Here is a 20,102-nt window from a genome sequence, read left to right as displayed (position 1 = left end):
GCCCCCTGCCTCCTTCCTGGATCCTGGAGATGTGATCACGTACACACACCCCACAGATGGTTTTTGATCTCTCTGCTTATACCCCTCAAAGAACAGCTCTGTGGCAATGAGCTTTTATTTAGAAAGTCAGAAAGCATTTCAGAAATCCATTGGATAGCTGAATAAACCCCAGGTTTACTTACACAAGCTCTAACTCAGGAATTGAACATCTCCTCAAAAGATAGCTCTGGACCCTAACAACTGCACGAGCAACCTTCATCTGCATTGTCCAAGCGGGCACACAGTCTCAGTCTTCAGACGTGGATGATATGCGTTTAGAAGTGTATACCAGAGCTGTGGGAAAAAGACCTGACATTAGCCCCAGATCAAATTAGAGATTTAAAAAAAAAAAAATTTGAACCAAATATAAGCCCTTGAAGGGCAGATGCAAATTGGATAAGCTTCAATATTACACGACTAACAAGAAAGAATTCTGAGACAAGAATGAAAAGCAGAATCCATCCACTCTAAATTGTTGCTGAAGGAAAAGATAGAGCAAAATGGGCTGCATTGGCTGCTTTTCCTGCTTATACAAGAAGGCGTAATGGGGGCACCCTTGGGAGACCAGGGCAATTATTGGTAAGAGCTATATCTCCCTCCAGAAGGTGTCCAGTGATACTAAGAAGACGAGACGCAGGGTCAGCAGGAAGGAGGTAGGATATAAAAGCTGATCTGCACAATACCTTCCAACTTGGGTGTAAAGGAAACTGTTTGTTTCCTAGACTGTTAATACTCTAGCAAATGCTACCCAGTAGAATTTTCTGCAATAATGCCATGATTCTTTATCTATTCAGTCCAGTATGAAAGCCACTGGTCTTACCTGGCTAATGAAGCTATGAGTTCTTATTCATGCAGCTAAGGAAATGAATTTTTAATTTTATATGATTATAACTTACATGTAAACAACTATCAATGCAGTGGCTACCTTATTGTATGGCACAACTGTAGGAGATAAGCATCATTATAGAGACTCTTGTTGGACCTCAGTACCTGCCCTGAGGGGCTGTGGGACCTTGAACAAGTTACTTAACCTCTCAGAGCCTCAGAGCCTTTGTCTATAAAATAGCTAAAATAATATCTAGGTCTTGTGGGTTAGTGCCTAGGACCTCACACATAGTGTTCCAATGTCCCTGCCGTATCTGAGCCCGGTTCTGATGCCTGCTCTGTTTCTTCAACATTGTGGTAAATAAGTCTTTAGTAGTATGATGGTGAGGTGTGGGGGAGTGGAAGTGGTCTATGGCCCTATGATTAGGTCTCAGTCTTCAGTGAGCCTGTGTGTGTGGACCGTGAACTTCACACGCACTTCACAGTCGTCCCCTCTACTGCATTAGGTGGGACAAAATGGCTACAGAGGGCTGAAGTTGGGTATTTCCTTTCTCCCAGGTCAGTTAGGACTTGATAAAGGCCCAAAAATCTAAGCCCTGGTAAAACAATTTCTACTGAATAGTTTCTATTACGAAGAACAGAGTTCTCTGGCTTATTTCATAATGGCTAGTTTTACTCTGCCCCTGCTAGAAGTATGAAGGGATTTTTCTCTGATATTCACTATGAGAACCTGGTCGAGCCCTTGAAGGTAAAACTCACAACAGTGTGGGGTTCCCCATAACTGGACCACCCTCGAGTTTTTGACTCTCAGACTTGTCTCCACTGAGCCTCCAGCAATTCGTCGATTACAGTGCAGGCTTTCCCAACCCAGCACTGATTCCCTTGGAGGTTCCTGCTCCAGTAAGTGGTGATTCTCTGTATACATCTCTCAGGCTCTCCAGTCTGGGGAGACAGCCACTTGTCCTGCGACCTCTGCTCTCTGATCGATCTAAGAGTTCTGACAACAAGTAAAAAGGTAACCCAACTGAAAGTTAACTCTAATTGGGTTACCTTTTTACTTGTTGTCAGGATGGACTGACAACTTCGAAGCTCCTAACATGCCTAACATGCTGGACCAAAAGCTGGAAGTCCACATTGTATTAAGTTATGAAATTGGATGATGAAAAAGAGGAGAAGGGAGTGAGAGAGAAGATGGTTGACTGGAAGGGGTATAAAGAGAAAGAAAGGGGATATAAAGGGATGAAAGCGGAAATGAGGGGTATAAGGAAAAAGAGAAGGAGAGAGAGGAAAAGAGAGCAAAAGGAAGAAGAAAAAGGAGTACCAGAAGAAGGAAGAAGAGGAAAACATGACCCACCACAGTATCAAGCATATAGTAGGCATTTAACACCTGTGAGCTCCCCTGCTCCCCTCCCTTTCTCTTGCTGATTCTTCACAAGACAAAAGAAAGTGTCCCTCTCCCTGTCCACCATGCCCCAGTACTTGCTGGTTCCTTCCATGGAGCAAGGCTTCCTTGGACTATGTTTCCACCTTATGTAAAGGGTCAATCATTCTAGATCACAGATAAACCAAGTGTCAGATGGAGAAGATGCAAGAATAAGCTTAAAGACCTTCAAGGTCCCCTCTAACCCAGAGGTCTTCTGACTAAAGTGATTAAGTACCTAAGTGCTCCTTGGGATTAAGCACCCTGACAGCTGCCATCCCTTTTATGCAGCATCTCCTCTGCTTTCATTTGCAATTTCTACCTAAGATATCTCTAAAGGAGACCATGTTAAGCTGCTGTCAATCAGTAATGGCCTGGCATGGATCCAATTACCAGAATGTATTAATTGGTTCTTTCACTTGCCAAATAGGCATTGAGTGCTCACTCTGCCAGAAAATACAGAATGTACTGGGGGACATCAGAGCAGGCCAAGATAAGCACTATCTTCACTGAGCTCAGATGTTAGAGAAAAATGTCTGAGTGGGTCACCAGACAAGTCAAACATGGAAGCTAGGCCTAAATAGGGAACTTTGAAAAATCTACCAGAACACAGAGAACAGGAGGAAGAGCCAAAAAGTGGGAAATCAAATCTCAAACAGATAATTGGGTAGCTGCTAAAAACCATCTATGTAGGTCTTACAGCTGCATTTAAGAATGGTACTATCTGTATCCAAAAATGCTGAAGAGAATTTGCATTCAGTAAAATTTGAAAAGCACAGTTAACAGTAAGTCAGCATCCCAGATGCAGACAAAAGTTTAATATTTTTGTCTGGCTAAGTCTAACTCTCAAAAACAAAGGTGGTACACCAGCACCCAGATCTTATTTTCTAATGCTATTCTCTAGCTAAAGACAGGAAACATACCAGATGAGTCTGGAACATCATGTAGTGTCATTAGGTAAGAAAGTGCTCAAAAAACAAAATGATGGTGGCATCTCAAAGGAAGACAGGAACCAACTGAAAGCGTTCCCATTGGCCAAGCTGGAACATTCTGAGCAACAAAGTAAATAACATACTATAGGATTATAGCTCAAAGTATAAAATAAATATCCATGTATCCATTCTGATATAAATAAGTGGCTGAATAAATAAATAAATGAATAAATGGGGAGAAGAAACAAATCTTCCATACAGAAGAATTCCAAATCATGTATATAGACTCATCATCTTCAAGGATTAAAGTTTGCAGTTTACTATATTTTTATTTTATTTATTTACTTATTTTTATTATTGTTTTTGTTATTTGTGATATTGCTAACTAAGGGCTTAGTATGCTCTTTCTTTATTTTGTTTTAAATTAGGGGTGAGAAAGCTAAGAGATATGGGTCAAAGTCAACAAGAGAGGTTAGTTGAGACCCATCCAATTAAATGGGCTGGTGTATGGAGAAGGAAGAGAGAGATTACTGGTAAAATAGTGACATCAAAATGTTATCATCCACCAAATACTAATGTTGCACCATGATGCTTCGGGTATCAAAATGGAATCATTAACTGGTGTGGAAATACATTGACTTATAAAATTAGTTATGTTTTATTTTTCTGCATTTCCACTATTATTCCTACAATGGAAGAAATATCTATATGGGCAAATTCCTCCAAGAGTGCAACACCCTTTCCAACTAAATTTCATTCACCTTTCAGCACCAGCTATGGTAAGGGGCAAGCTCTGTTCTTTAGAGCTGCTACCTCGAGCCTCAGGTTGATGAACTTATTAAGGTGTGTGGCAAATCCAAGATGGGCTCTAGGTTCTGAAGACTCATCAACTTTCTAGGGTATTCCATCTGAAGAACCAACAGAAGTAATAAGATCTGCTTTCCTCTGAATGTTGCACTGTGTAAAGTGGGACACCTGCATTTTCCTCATAAATCTGCATGTAGAGAAGTGTTCAATGAGTCAGTGCCTCAAAGAGTCAACAGTGCTCAAGGAAAATAAGCATACGACCCCAGAGCTTCCTCAGTGATCTTTCTAAAATGAAAACCAAAAATCAAAAACCACAGCTATGTTCTCCCACCAACATTATCAACCATCCCCTTGATACCTGAGAAGAAAATGCAAAACTTCTGGCATATAAAGCAGGCGCTTTATGATCTAGAGCTACCTCTTGAGACTCATGTGTCACACCCCGGTCATGCTTTTCTACCAGTGAAACCAAACTCATGCTTCCAAGCTCTCGGCCCATGCTATGTATTTTTGCATGTTGTCCTCCCTGCCTGAAATGGACTCCCACCTCCATGAGGCCTGCTTGGCAATCTCCTTTTACCATTCAAATCCCCCAGTTGAAACTTCTGCTACCACTGACTGGGACCAACCATCCCAGTTTGCATGGAGTTGAGGAATTTCCAGGGATTTGGAATTTGACTGCTAAAACTAGGAAAAATTCAAGCAAGCTGGGACAAGTTGGTCACCCTACACGGCCCCTCACTGACAGAATTAATCTGTCTCTCTAGTTTTCCTACACTTTGTATTTTTAATGTGACTCTGAGTGGCACAATGCATTGCATTTATTCACAGCTTCCAATTAGAGTGTAAATTCAGGGGGCAGGGATGGGGCTTCATCTACCTGTGTAGCCCTAGGCAGTATTGGCTAAGGGCAGCAGCAGGTTGGAATCACCTGGAAAGCTTGTTGTTGTTATTTTTGTATTTTTGTTTTCATTAAATGCCCCCCAACTCGCAGAGATTCTGATTTAATTGATCCGGGGTGAAGCCTGCGCATGGGTTATTTTTTGAAGCTTAACCAAGTGATTCTAATGTGCAGTCAAGGTTGCTAACACCTGCTTTAGGGTAATGATTCTCAGCTGGGGGTGGTGTGCACATCAAAACTAAACACATCACCCTAGGCCCAACTATCCACAGATTCTAATTTAATTCATCTGGAATGGAGACCAGGCAGCTGCCTCTTTAAGCATCAGGTGATTCTAATTCATGGTTATGGTTAGCCCATGTTTGCATATATGTGTATATATAACCAAACTAAATTCCAAGCCATTCCTATTGCCCTTAACTATTGCCAGACCTCTAAGTATTAATAAGGGTTCATCACAAACAGATATTAATATCTAATGGAATTAATACCTTTAATTTTTGGCTCATGCCATTATAAAAGCTTTTATTTTTCCTCCAAAGTATGCCCAAGCAGGATTGTTCATACCCACGTTAACCGAGTACATCTTTCTCTACCTTCAGGTCCTCACTCATCATCAGGCCTTCTCAAAGCCTTTCTCCCAATGTCTTTGTTACTCTGCTCATATTCATGGCTTTATTTTACTTCCTCCCCACTGTCTAACACTCGTACAAAGAATAGTTATCCAACTCTGTTGTGCCATCTAACTCTCTCCTGGTCTCCTACTGCTCCAAACACACTGGATGGCTTTTTTCTCTCTTGAACACACTAAACTAATTCCCCAAATCAGAAATCTTTCACTTTGTCTGAAAGGATTTGCTCACAGATTTTCAAATGTTTTGGTTCTTTCATGTCACTAAGATATGGGCTCAAAGATCCCCCCTTTGAGAGACCTCTGCTATCTGTCCAGTCCAGAGTAACTTCCCACAGTCTCCATGCTCTATCATGCCAGCCCTGATTAATTTCATCATAGCACTTAGTAGTTTCTGAAATTATCTTGTTCTGTTATTTGCTTGTATTTTTATGCCTGATTCCCCTTTATAGAATGTAAGCTCCAGGAGGAAAAAGAGTGTTTCCTGCTGTATCATCAGCACATACAGCAATACGTGGGCTGTAATATTTATAAAAATGAAATAAATACCTATATATGCATAGATAGTATAGGAGCTAATTGGGTAGCCAATATTGCTGAACCTGGAGCTATGCACTTTTCTACCAAATATACTGGAGCATAATTCAATTATACAAATTCAATTATACAAATACAAATACAAAATACACACAAAAATTATGCCACCATATTCTAGGCAGTATGATTTCATGAACATCGTGCACTCTGATATTACACGCTCTTTGGTTGGAATTCCATCCGTCTCCTCCCTACCTGAATCATCTAGGGCAGATTCAGTGACCATCAACATTAGTATCACATGGGAACTTGTTAGAAATGCAAATGTTTGGGCCCAACCCCTGACCTGCTGTATCAGCATCTCTGGAGAGGGGGCCCACAGAATTGCTCTATGGAGCTCTTCTTATGACACTTAGGCACACTAAACTTTGAGAAACACTGATCTAGGTCAAATTAGAAAACCCTTAAGCCATAATAAGTTCCTTTATTTTGCAAAGTTGTTAAGAGGCCAAATGATAATGATGTATGCAGAAATACTTAGCACATAGGAGGTACTCAAGAGGTAATGTTTTCCTTGCATTTACCTTTATTAAAAAAAATGTAGACCTAATTACTTTTAGGTGGGCAGAATTCTGACAATTTGTTTTTTCTGTATGTCCAACCCACTAGAAAAGACTAACCTGTATTATTGAATGGAAGCTAACTGCCTATCCGTAAGGAAAGAAGCAGAAATATAAAAGGTATGTCCATCTGGGGTCATTTAAGACAAGGGCAAACAGTACTTCATACCTCAGTAGACCCCTATACATCAGCACAGCTCAATTATTGATATCCATAATGATGATCCTGCCTTATTAAGTAAATGCAAAATTCTTCTCCAGAGTCTCTGCTCAAGTGTGTTCAACTTTTATCAGAAAGGTTTCCATCTGAAATATTTAAATCGCTTATTGGGGGCCCAAATGGGAAAAGCTTTGGTTACCTGGAACATTTTACTTGATAAAATTATCACATTCTCTGAGGATTGCAGAGAAATTAGACATTAGTATATGTTTGTCAACATATTTCCCCTGGTGAGTAGAGTACTCCTTAACAGAAGTGCTCTGTCTTCTCTGTCTTTGGAAATCCCATTCAGCACCTAGTTCAAGTGATGCAAACACAAAATGTCCCCAGAAGGACTGTGACTCAAGAGGCTGGTTGACCTCAGCAACTTGCATTTTCTACTGGGAAGAGAATGGGTCATTACTGTAATCACTGCTTTCTTGGATACCCTTTAAGCTTGAGCTCTTGCCAGATAAGCTAAAGGGATAACAATTCTCAAAGTCACTGGCATTTATTGAAAGCCAAAGAAATTAGTGAGCTCTGGCATTTATAGGTCTTAAACATTAAAGAAGTTAAAAGTAGTTCGAGCAAGGTTCAAGTCTTAAATGTAATGGTATATGAGTTGCTGTTAATTCTCCAAAAATTACTCTGTTTATTATTTCAACAGTCAGATTTACAGTTCTAGTTAGCCCGCATTTTAACGACATGGTCTCTCACCTTCCAAACTTTTCAATTTCCCAACGACCTAAGTTGTCTCTGATGGGGCATTCCTTAATGGTTCACAATTTTGAGCACTTCCTATATGCCAAAATTTGTTATAGTTGTTTCACGTGTATTAATTCACTGAATCTTCACCATAACCCAATAGGGTAAGGACTAATATGAAATCTGCTTTACAGATGAGGATTCAAAAGGACACAGAGGCTGTATAATTTACCCAAGGTCACACAGCTAGTAGGTGGCACAGCCATGATTTACTCAGAGTCGGTATGCTCAGTCATTCTGCAATACTGTCTTCCAACAAGATAAGTTTCATTTGAGGAAAAGACAATAGACTCTTAATTATTCATTATGTAGGATGGCAGTCATAAAGCTCCAACCCAGGGAAAACTAGAATGCAGGGAAATCTTTCTGTCCTGCTGGCTTTCTCCCTCCTTTCTCTGCTCTAACACCTACAGCCCTTATCCTCAGCAGCACCATAAGAATGGATAGAACTCTCTCTCCAGTTTATGTAAAACAACTGCATGACTTCTCTGCAACATTTGCTGTTCCAACCTCAGTGCTGGTGTCTGGTTAGCAAGAGCTTGGGGAAAAAATCTTGTTGCAAATGAGGTCAAAACCATTGTTAATATGGGGTTTGGGGAGTCTTTGTTGATTTTGACTTTACTCAACTGTTCTTGGTCTTGGTCTCCATTAGCATCAATAATTGATGCCTGGCTGCATTTCTTTTGAAACCACTGACTTTGAATAATACATACACACACTGTACACACATATACACATATGTATATACTTATACATATATGTATACATGTATGATATACATACATGTGTGCATGTATATGTGATAGACATGCAGGTATACATGATAAATATACATATATATGTATATATAGATTTGCACAGCTAACACCTTACCTTAAAGGAGAAAATACTGGAGGGTACATGGATGAAAAACTAATGCAGAAAGGAGGCAGGCATTTGCTTAGTGGTATTGAACAAAATAAATAAAACCTGCCAAACAAACCTGAACTATAAACAAAATAAAGCCTCTGATGAGCACAGCAGGTTCATCCTTGAAAGAAGCCACTTTGTCTGGACAGGTCTTGCGCCTGAAGTTCGATGCAAGAGCAGATAGGAGAGGTCTCTTTCACGTCTTCTGAGGGAGATGCAAGGCTCGGTCGGTATGGGTGAATGAGAAAACTCTTTTGGCTTTTCAGTGAATACAGAATAAATGTCACTTTCTTTGGAAATGACCTTTCTGCTATTCTCATCTTTGTATATAAAGTTGCTGTGTGAGAAAATCCATGCCTATGAATTTCATTTCTGAAGGTACAACAGAATCATTCCATAGACATTTTCAAGATGGATGGACTAAAAGGTATCAGAATCAGAGATGAGAGTCGATTTCTTCAGTGATCTTGAAAGAATCAACATCATCAGGTTCTTGTCCAGTGTAATTCAGTAGGAGTTTTAGATTCTCATCAGATGAGTATTCAGATCAAGATATGCAGTGTATTTCTTAGGAAGGGGTTTGTCTGGAATTGTTAGGCTTTCATTCACCAAAGAAAATTGACAGCATGTACCCTTCCTGGGGACTTTTCTTGGCCTTTGTGTCCATAAATCACAGTGAGCTCAAGTTAACTCCTTTGAAGTTTTAGAGATGGGTGTATTCATGACAGTGTTAATGAAAAACAAAAGTGTATACTCAGTGCAGAATTGCCAGAAAAAAAAAAAAACACAGAAGTCCAACACACAGGTCTTAAGTGGCCTGCATTTGTAAAAGATGGGTATTCTAGCTTGTACAAGCTGAGAATTGCTACAAATGTGTTGCATTCTTCCAGAACTAATAACACAATGCCAAAAGCAATCAAGCTTTTAAAAAATCTCAGCTGTCCAGCAAATGGATGATCATTATTATAGCAAATCACTATGCACCTAAGAACAAACGAAGTTTATAGTTCAGTGTAATTCAATGGCCGGATTTCATCACCAGCTCTCCAAAGTAGTACAATCTATCATAGGAATACAATTGGTAATTTCAATTTGAAGACCTAACCAAGGCCTAATTAAGCAACAACTGCAATGTCCTCCCATTCCCTTTCCCCATGCTGGAAGCTTCTTCATCTTAGAATGGTTGCCTGTGCTAAATGTTCTTTTGGAAGGTATTCTTTTAAAATTCTGCCCAGAAATCTCATCCTTTTTGTGTCAGGCCTCACCTTACAACAATGGTGTCAGTTTTCAGTTAAAAAAATATATATATATATATATATGCTTAAGTATTATCACTGTGTTGCAAGTTCCTTGAAAGAAGTAACTGTATCCTAACTGTTCACTAAAATGGGACCACCTTAGTCCCAGCACAATGCCTACCACCCAGCACTACAGTTATTGGATAAAGTAATAGATCAATATATAGTAAAATGTCATTAATTCAGAATCCTTTAATAGAGGATTTGTGTTAACTCATACAAGTCTTGAGCTTGGGTTTCATTCTGCACCCTTTTATGATAAAAAAGCCAATTATTATTTACTTCTTTAGGACTAATCCACTGACAGTTTGCAGATGTGGGTTGTGAAGGATAAACTCTGTTATATAGCAGCATTTTAAATGCAGTATTTACATACAAATAATTATTATGCTAATTTCACAGCATCTTGATCTACTCATTAACAGAGATACAAAGAATCAGCATGGTGTGGTGGAAAAGCATTAAAAGGGTAATTAGGAGCCCTGGGCTGTGATCCCAGCTCCACCACTCATTAGCAGTGTCACCTTGGCCAAGTCACTTAACCCGTCTGAGTCTGTTTCCTCACCTGTAAAATGAAGAGATTGAACTAGAGCATCACTAGTGCCCTTCCAGCCTTAACATTTTATGACTTTATGATCCTAGTGAACACCCGCATGGCAACCACACTTTCCTTTTAATGCATCATCTGCAGAACTCCTCCCTCTTCTCCCAGGACCAGCTTTTGTAAGTGATGGTTCTCTGAACCTGAGAGTCTCACCGCTTTGCCCACACCTCCCCTGCAGTAATTAACCGCTCTTTTCCTGGAGGAAACCGTTTCTTTGGCGAAGACTTCCTTGAATTCTCAAGCCAAGTCCTACTATAATCTTGCCCAGCCATGCTCCTCTGCTCACAGTATTACCACCATTCTAATGTCTAACTCATGTTCATCACCTCCATTAGATTGTTTGCTCCATGAGGACAGGGACAATTGGAATATATGGAGTAAACATCTGAGTGAATGAATGAGCATGTGGCACAGTCCAAACACATTAATATCTTTAAATGAAAGGAGGCCAAGGGTTGACAGATGCTAGCCTGACTCTCATTGCCATGAATTTAAAAGTCACAGAATTGCCCTTTTTCAATTGTACCTCATTTCTTGAATTTAGATCACTTGCAGAATTACTCCAAGGCAAAAATATGTTTTGTTTTACTAGTTTCCACATCAGAATTGTAGCAATATGAATTTGAATCGAGATTTTTTTTATTTATGTAGTGACATTTGCAGAAGGAAAAAGGTGCTATGGCTAGTTCCAACATAAATTTGAACCTATATAGTCTTTTTCTTCCATGAATGCTGCCATTATCCTGTTTGGATATGTGTACAATTTCAGCCTTTAAGTTTCCCTATCAGAGTTTCCTCCATACATTCATGATCATCTGTGAAGATTTTATATAGGTACATACATATAAAATCTTACTAAACAGTCTTAATGCCAAATCATTCTCTTTAGTTTTATCTCCTGTTTCTCTTGTTTTTCAAGCCTGTTATGTTTTCAAGCAGTTTTCCCCATTTTCTCTGGTTTTAAACCTTTTCCATTGGTAATGAATTTTGATCGTGAAGCACAGAAATTTCACATTTGCAGAAGTTCACTGCATGAATATATTTCATGCTATTAACTCTAGTCTCAAATCATATGTAACTAAGCACAGGGGCCCCCTGTCATCTTTGTCGTCCGCCCCTTTCTTTTTTTCAGAGAAAAGAAGAAATTGTGATTTATAATAAATCCTGGCATTAAAAGAATATCTCATATGTCTCCTTTTGTGATTGTTCTGGAATTGAAGGATGACATGTAATAATAAATAGTCAGGTTTTAAAGGTGACAGTTTAGAATTTTAAAGAAGAGAAATGACGTATCAAATAGCAATATTACCATGGAAGTGGGGCTAAATAGACTGAGACAAATGAATCTAATTCACTACTTTTGTATGTGAGCCCCTGGCTATAGATCCCAAATTGTCTCTTCCTATTTTCCCACAGAAGATCAATTTTTGCCTAGTATCATTCGGGAGCCTACAATTTGTATAAACATCGTAGGTAAGAAGCCTTTCATTTGTAATTATTCTAAATTTTCCAAAACTCAAGCTACTACCACCATGGGATTCATTAGAACATTCTTAACATAGGCAGCTCCAAATCTTCTCTCCACCCAAATTTGTAGGGTGGTGACTGTCAGGTTCTTAGGAAAGCAGAAATTGGGCTATAGGCATTCCAGGAATATCCTTCCCTTCCCCTTTTTGCCTTTGGCTTGAACTTTGTCGTTTGATGTACCAAAATCCTTTGATGCATCCATCAATAAGCATCCCATTTTGGGGGGGCACTGGGTTTATACACAAACTAACATAGAAATCCTAAGAGAAGATATCTGTCAGATGGCTCTTTCTGAATAATAAACCACCCCAAATTGTTGAGAGTCAGGAGTCATTGGGTGTTTTTTTGGGTCTGTGCCAAAAGATCTGGTCTGTTCCTGGTGACATCTACATTCAGCTGGAGACTCAGTTGGGCCTCTTTCTGTTTAGCTCCAGCCACTGAACCTCAAGAGCTCAATGTGAGTGCCACAGTTTAGAATCAGAAACAAAGACCAGAAACTCTGCTATGAAGTTCAGTTTGTGCCTGTGTGAGGGAGATAAAAGATTTCCAAGTGTTCTGGCAGAGCTAATTTCCCTCACTCCCACTGTCTCAATATTAAGATATTGTACAGTAGAGAAGAATAGAAAAGAAGAGCCACCCTGGAAGGAAAAGATGATACTGGAAAACAGAGGGCTTTCTGCAGAGAATTAGACAACATTTCAAAGGAACTGGCTGCATTCTGAGTCATCAGCTAGTTATTCTTCCAGTTTCCTTTAAGACAAGACAGTTCCATCTCTGGAGTCCATCTCATGGTGATCACCGCATCTGGGGTGATGTTGCTTTGCTTTTATAAATACAGGGCTCTCTGCAAGTGAACTCATGTGAAAAAGAACCCATTCAATGGACCACTCAGAGGATGAGTGAACTTAGAAAACTTCAGGAACACAGAAAAAAAAACTCTCATATTCCTGAACACTGTGGGACTAGACAGAACAGCTTTGAAACCCACCACTAATATGGAGAAACCCCTGTTACACTTTTTATGAAATTGAGTATTTCTTTAGATTGATGCATGTCCAGCCCATGAGCAAAAGTATAAATACCTTCCTCTGTCTCCGTTTTCTCCAAATTTCTCTAAATATATATATAATACAGGTCTATGTGAGTGTTGCAATTTTTAAAACCATATTTTCCAGGCTTTTCAAATCTTTGGAATGGTTAAAAATTAAATTTGGGACTCACTTTCCATGAATATGTTCTTGCAATAATAATACCATCATCCTCTGAGTAGGCCATTAAATGTGTTTATAGATCAGACATGCAAGAGACATTTTATCATAATCATTTCTACTGGTTTGTATTTAGATTGCTTCTTGTAATTTCTACTTGTAGTGGTTAAGAGTCTTTCTGGTTCACTTTTTAAATGTGCAAAATCAAAATGCAAAGGCAAAATTCCTGTCAATGTTGAAAAAAGATATTTAAGAACTGTTCAAATCAAATTTATATTTCAGTCATTTGATTTCCCCCAAATGGAGAAAAAAAGCCTAATCAACAGAAGAGCTTTTTCCCAGTGGTTCATAATTCTCTTCAAGTAAGGACTCCAGAAAAACATTCTCCTAGCACCACACTGAGAAGAGAAGGAACTCCCTGAAAAGACATATTCAAGCAATGAAGGGAAAGAGGGAGAAATAGCCACAGTGGACAGACCCACTGGTCTGAAGGCATCAGAATTGGGATGGCTCCAATTGAAGAGATGCCTAATGAACCTAGAATAGTGGTAGCAGCCTCAGACCACATAGACAGCCCATCCATACATTCAGTTAGGAGGACATGTAATGGTTGGTTTGGAGACATGGATATCTAAGAGAAAAGGAGCAGGGGAAAAGTGCAGCTTTCTCCATGGTGATAAAGAACAGCCACATATCCAACTCTGTGATTTCAAAAGCTCCCCTTTTGAAATGGTATAGAGTAACACCTCATAAATTTGGACCCAATTATAGGCCCACTCTCCCAGCAGTCAGGATGGTTTCCTGGGAAAGTTTTATTGCCCACCTAAAGTCAAGAAACTCAGTGGGAAAGAGTGATGTGACAGCTCAAGTTTGTTTTGCAGAAGTACATTTTTATCCAGGCTTATTTTAGTCACAAAACCTCCTGCTCCTTTAACATACAGCAGGATGGGAAACCCGTCTATTTACAGGAACTTATGTCCTTTTTTTGCTACAAGATTCTGGCTTGAGCTGGGGTGTCAGCTCAAAATCACCTCCTCATTGGAGACATAGTCTACCCAACTACACCAACCCCATACAAGCCTCCATTCTGTTTTAATGACTTTTTTCTCAGTAGCTCTTTTTACTATCATCCTGCTATTTACTTGTTTATGATTTGTCTTCCCCCATGAGAATGGGAGTTCCGTGAAAGCAAGGACCTACTGGGGGCTGTTTAGTACTGTATTCTTAGCTATTAGAACAACAACTGGCACATAGCAGATGCTCAATAACCATTGCTGAATGAATGAATGAATGAATGAGGTAGTGCTGGTGGACACTATATTACGTACAGAAAGGTGGCAAGGGGAGGTATCTAATTTGGGTTCTGGTCCCCAATCTCAATATGTGTGTGTGAAGTTTCCCCTACACCAACAAGCAATGCTCAGATACCTAGTGGGTGTTCTACAATTCAACTCAGTTCTGACACTACAGGAGATGGCATCAGATCCCACAGGTTAAGTGTTCAATCCTACAAGGCTGCCCTCCACCCACTTCAGATGCCAGTCACAAACCCAGGTTATCACTTGTGTGTCTGAACAATAAGCTATACACTGGAGGCTCCAATGGACCCCCCCTTGGACCTCAGATGCCAGTCATATGTTTCCTGTACTTCTGACTGACTGGCTATAAATTGAAGGTTCCCATGACCCCCTCCTCAGGTTCAATTAATTTTCTAGAGCAGTTCACAGAACACAGAGAAATGTTTCACTTACTAGATCACTGGTTTATTAAAGAATGACATAACTCAGGCACAGCCAGATGGAAGAGATATGTAGGGCAATGTATAGGCAAAGGGCATGGAGCTTCCATGCACTCTCAGAGTGCACCTCTGTCCTCAAATCTCCACGTGTTCACCAATCCAGAAACTCTCTGAACTCTCTCCTTTTGAGCTTTTACAGAGGCTTCATTACCTAGGCATGATTGATTAAATTGCTGGCCACTGGCAATTGATTCTACCTCCAGCCCCACTCATCTCCCCAGGGGTCTGGGGTGGGATTGAAAGGTCAAACCCTCTAATCACATAGTTGATTCTCCTGACAAACAGCCCCCATCCTTAGGTGGTCCAATGATCACTTCATTCATATAAGAGGAGACACACTTAGCTCTCTTATCATAGGAAATTCCAAGGGTTTGGGGAGTGGTGGGCCAGGAACTATGGACTATGGCCAAATTTGTGTGAGTAATACATTTTGATCATCTATGTGACCAAATACATATTTCTTGTAAATCACAATATCTATAAGAAGATATCACTGATGCTGACATCTGGTAGATATACATGGTGGGAATCAGTCAAGCCAGGAGGGCATGGAGCTGAGCAAAGGGTAAGTAGAGGAGACAGAGAAAAAGAGGGAGGCAAGAGACAGAGCCTATAGGGTCCTGGAGGTCCTGGCAAGGAGTTTAGATTTTATTCCAAATGCAATGAAAATCTGACATACAATTTTTAGTTTCAGCCATTGTGTATGCATTTTTTTAATTTACTCCTGTTAACAACCCTGTAATGCAGTTGTATTTTTGTCAAAGTGAGATATAAATAACTATGACTTTAAGCACCATTAAATGGCTCAAAATCTCACAATTAATAGGTGGCGTGAAAAGAATCTAAACCCAGGTCCATTCACTCCAAAGAAAGTATCATTTCCTCTACTCCACACTCTTTCCAAGAGACCATGCCATGCAAAAAATCATCATACCATTTATATTTGCTAATTACCATGTGAATTATAAATGTTTTTAAAGTTCTCTGTTAAAACTGGCTTCCCAAGAAGATCTGCTTTGCAATACTTCAGCTGGTCTGGTTTGAGTAATGGCTTGCTCTTGAACACAGGAGGGCTGCATAATCTATACAACAGCTATTATTTTTTTTATCTTATTTAACCATTCTAATTTTTCATTAAGTCACCCTCCCCTCCAATCAGTGATGATCAGATATATGCAACTGCACATTTCTATAAAGAATGACTCTTTTGAGAACTTGAGCTCATAAGACCTAAGGTGCTAGAAAAGCCACAGAAACCTCAAGCTCCATATTTTTCAAATCTGAAGAAACAGGGTCACAGATGGTTTCATTTCTAAGACTATGTGCAATCTTTTCTTTCTTTTTTTTTTCTTTCTTTCTTTCAAAATAAGTTTCCTGACTCAACTTCAGGGAGTGCCCTCAAGCTTTCCATCTTCTTGGAAAAATAATTGACAAAACCTCTTCCTTTTCCTGTAGTAATTAGGAGGTTTCTGCTCCTTCTTCCCCAAAAGTAAAACACTTTTCTCCAATTTTGCCTCTGCTGCTTTAGAGCACGGGATGAAATTCTGGGAACTGCATGAAGTGTGTGTAGGTGTGGCATCATCACTGTTAACCCAAAGCAAATCTCTTCCTCTGACACTGAAGCGCTTCCCATCTCCCCAGAGAGTGCGAATCTGTTCAGCAACACCTGCTAACAACTGAAAAAGGAGAACTGCCTCCTGAAGGGATAATCCCACACAGTTTCTGATCTAATGTGGCAGCCAGAAAGAAGACTTGCTATGGGGTCAGAAGCATTGCTATTCCCGAACTGCTAGGCACCACCCCGCAAGCACCATGTGAGGCCTGGGGGACAGAATAATATAGGAATTGACAAGAGACTCTGGTAACGGGGCTGCTGAAGGCTTTTGATGATAGGCTGGGAGCTGTCCTTGCCCCCTCCGCAATGCAAACTGGAAGAGAAACTTGCCTCATTTAAAATACCCCTTAGAGAGAGAAAGAGCAGCGTGAACTTGGCAAAGTAATATTGAGTCACTCCTTTAAAAATGCCTATTTTTACGGACTGGCTGCAGAGGTGACCAGTGTGGGTTGTTTCTTGCTGCTCCTTTTCAGGAGTGGGTTCTAAGCTGTGTGTCTTAACCCCCTGCCCCAAATGTAATTTTCCAGGTGGCTATCAATAAAATCAGATGATTTGTCAGGAATAAAGCAGGCCAGGTGCAGGGTCCCCAGGATCCCAGACACAGCCTGCTGCTAATGGAATCAACTGCTTAATGAATGAGGGGCTTTACATAGACCCTGAGGTTAAAAGTCAACAGGAAGGGCTTCAACAACAACTTTATTAGGCAGATGTGCACCATGGTATTCCAGCCTGAAAATACCTGTCTTGGATGGTTTCTCCTCTATTTAAGGATTCCAGTGGACAAAAACAGCTTAAAATACACACATATACACACTTAATAAATTACACCAGGTAAGTTGCTTTTCAGGTGATTAAAACCACTTGGCTTTAAGCCTCTACCTTAAAATACCACCCCCCGCCAAGATGTGCAAATAATAGCCTAGAAGTACCAGTCCATTACATTTGTTAGGCAGATTTTTTTTTTTTTTTCAATTAGGGCCAATATGCATACCAGGAAATTACCACTGGGGGAGTACTTAACACAAGTTGGGAGGAATTGATACACTGCCAATGTTATTACATAGTTTATGAACTTCAGAGGCAAGTTTGTAAACTTAATTTGAGAAACAGAGGATCTAATTCTGGTTTTAACTGGCATATGACTAGTGCCTCCTGATAGAGCCACTCCAAGTTTCCCACAAAATTGCCCAAATGGAGATACAAAAGAGTCTCACAACATTACCAAAATTTAAAACTAAAGTCAACATATTGCTAGACACTTGGAAGCATTAATACTATGAATAAAGTCAATGGGAATACAAACTATACAATAGATGAAAAATAAGTGCACAATGATTAACAGGGCTTTAAATATATATATATATATATATATATATATATATATATATATAAACCATCAAGAGTTTCCAAAGCAGCAGCATGAAAAAGAAAAGGCTAAAAAAGAAAAATTCTGTATAAAGAATGGCCAGTAAAATTCTGAAATTTCCCAGAATATATAGAGAAAAAAAGGATAAGAGAGAAAATATGTAAGAAAAGATTTGACATCTAGAATACCAATAGAGATGTTCCAACATCCAAAATAATGTGATTCTCAAAAAAGACAAAAATAGATAAATTATTGGAGCAATAAACAGCCAACTCCCTGGAGACACAGAAAGGTATATGGCATTGAGCTTAAAAGGCCCGATGAGTTCCAGCACAATGAATAAAAAGAGAACCATACCAAACATTATTGTAAAAATTGAGACTCCCCAAGATAAGAGAAAATTCCTAAAAGCTTCTAGAAAGACAAACTGATCACTCCAAAATAAGCAAAATCATACTGGCATTTTCCTAGCAATTCCAGAGGTGAGAAGGCAATAGAATAGTGCCATAAATATACTAAGGAAAAATTATTTTCAAGCCAGATTATTATACCCAGACAAATTATGTATAAAATTTAGAAGTAAAATATTTTCAAGCAAGGAATCAGAAAATGCTTTGCACATAACCATTTTTAGAAGACACATGAGAATATACCGCAGCAAAAATACACTAAAGGAAAACCCAATACACAAATGGTCTTTTCAAAGGAGATGGGGTGACAATGGAGATTATTGCTCTTTCTTAATTAAAATACTTAATTTAATTACTTAAATTAACATCAATGGACAGTGGATTAAAAAGTCATTTGCTTAGAAGATAATTTTTCTTTCTCTGAGTTTCTTTTAAATTAAGAAATAAAAAGTCTACACTAACCACTAGATCAGTCACTTACAAACTTTAGAACTCATAAGTAGCTGGGTTTCTGAAACTATGAATTAGTAGGTCTGGGAATCTGTTTTCCAAGTCATTCTGATGCAGCTGGTCTATGGACTATATGTGCATTTCCTGAGGACAGAGATAGTTGGGTTTTTTTCTTGACCATAATACCTGTGGAACGTAGCACTTTTATTAAAGAATTTAATGTGTAAGAAAACTGGGTCTCAGAACATCTTCTGTATGGATACTGCCGCTTTGGATAGAGTGCTATTTCCACTTAAACATTGTGAATGTCTTTTGTTCTGCATCTAGTCCTAGATAGAGAGTTTCAGAGAATAACTGAAAGGCAACATGAAGATGAATGGCACAGCACCCTACAACTTGTAAGCCTCCAAGTAAAGGACTGTGAGTGAGGCAAAAGTGGGAAAAACCTGGAAAGCAGAGTGTGTTGGTGATTACAGCTTTTCTGCCTTTTATCTGTTCACAGCAGGGCGTAGTAATTGGGGATGAGCCCATCTCAGGCCAAAGGAGAGCCAAATGAAAATCTGTTTAAAATTGCAAACAATGTATATCCCTTTCTTGCTAGCTCTAAATCCAAAACAATGATCTAATGAGCACCCAAGAGGAAATCATTCACCTGATTTGTTGACAAATGACTTAGGATGAGAGCCCCTAGAAGAAGAGCTTGAGACAAGGTCGGAGTGCAAGTAGGTTATATGGGAGGACATCCCAGGAAATTTTGATCAGGGAGTGAAGAAGTAATAAACAGAAGGGAAGGAAGCCAATTAAAAGTGCATTAACCAACAAGTTTGCTGTGAGATACAGGTGCTCAGACCCACTGCAGACCTCTGGGAGAGAGCTTAAGACATGCTTTGAAGTTGTCCCCACAGAGAGGTTAAGACACTGGGCAACCTCTATTCCCCATTGGGCTGTCACTGTGAGGACAACTCCCAGGGATGACAACTCTTCTGCATTTCTGTCCTGTACCCAAGCATGCCAGAGAAGTCCTCAGGGGTAGAACCCCAGATGCTCACAGGAAGAAGCTATTAGCCTGCCCCAGAGATGGAGCAGTGAAGGACATGACAGCATCAACTACGTATTTGGTTTGAAGAGGTCTCTTTTCATTAGATGACAAGAAAGCCAACATAAAATCATGAGTTCATGGAGGTGGGGGATTCTGGAATTAGGAAAAAAAAAAAAATTAGCTTAGGAGCACAAAAAAAAAA

The 20,102-nt window shown here is 39.5% G+C and overlaps 1 long non-coding RNA gene across 1 annotated transcript in view; it reads right to left on the bottom strand.

The window, feature by feature from the left end:
- Positions 1-248: 248 nt before the first annotated feature.
- The window catches only part of LOC113924976, a 59,755-nt gene continuing 39,901 nt past the window's right edge, over positions 249-20,102 (bottom strand). Inside the window, exon 4 of the long non-coding RNA XR_003520866.2 lies at positions 249-333. This is a non-coding gene — a long non-coding RNA (uncharacterized LOC113924976). The remainder of the gene's footprint in view (positions 334-20,102) is intronic.

The sequence above is a fragment of the Zalophus californianus genome, chromosome 2, assembly GCF_009762305.2.
Source record: "Zalophus californianus isolate mZalCal1 chromosome 2, mZalCal1.pri.v2, whole genome shotgun sequence".
NCBI classification, from domain to species: domain Eukaryota; kingdom Metazoa; phylum Chordata; class Mammalia; order Carnivora; family Otariidae; genus Zalophus; species Zalophus californianus.
Note: the sequence above shows the minus strand (reverse complement) of the source record. Positions and strands in the feature narration are given on the sequence as shown.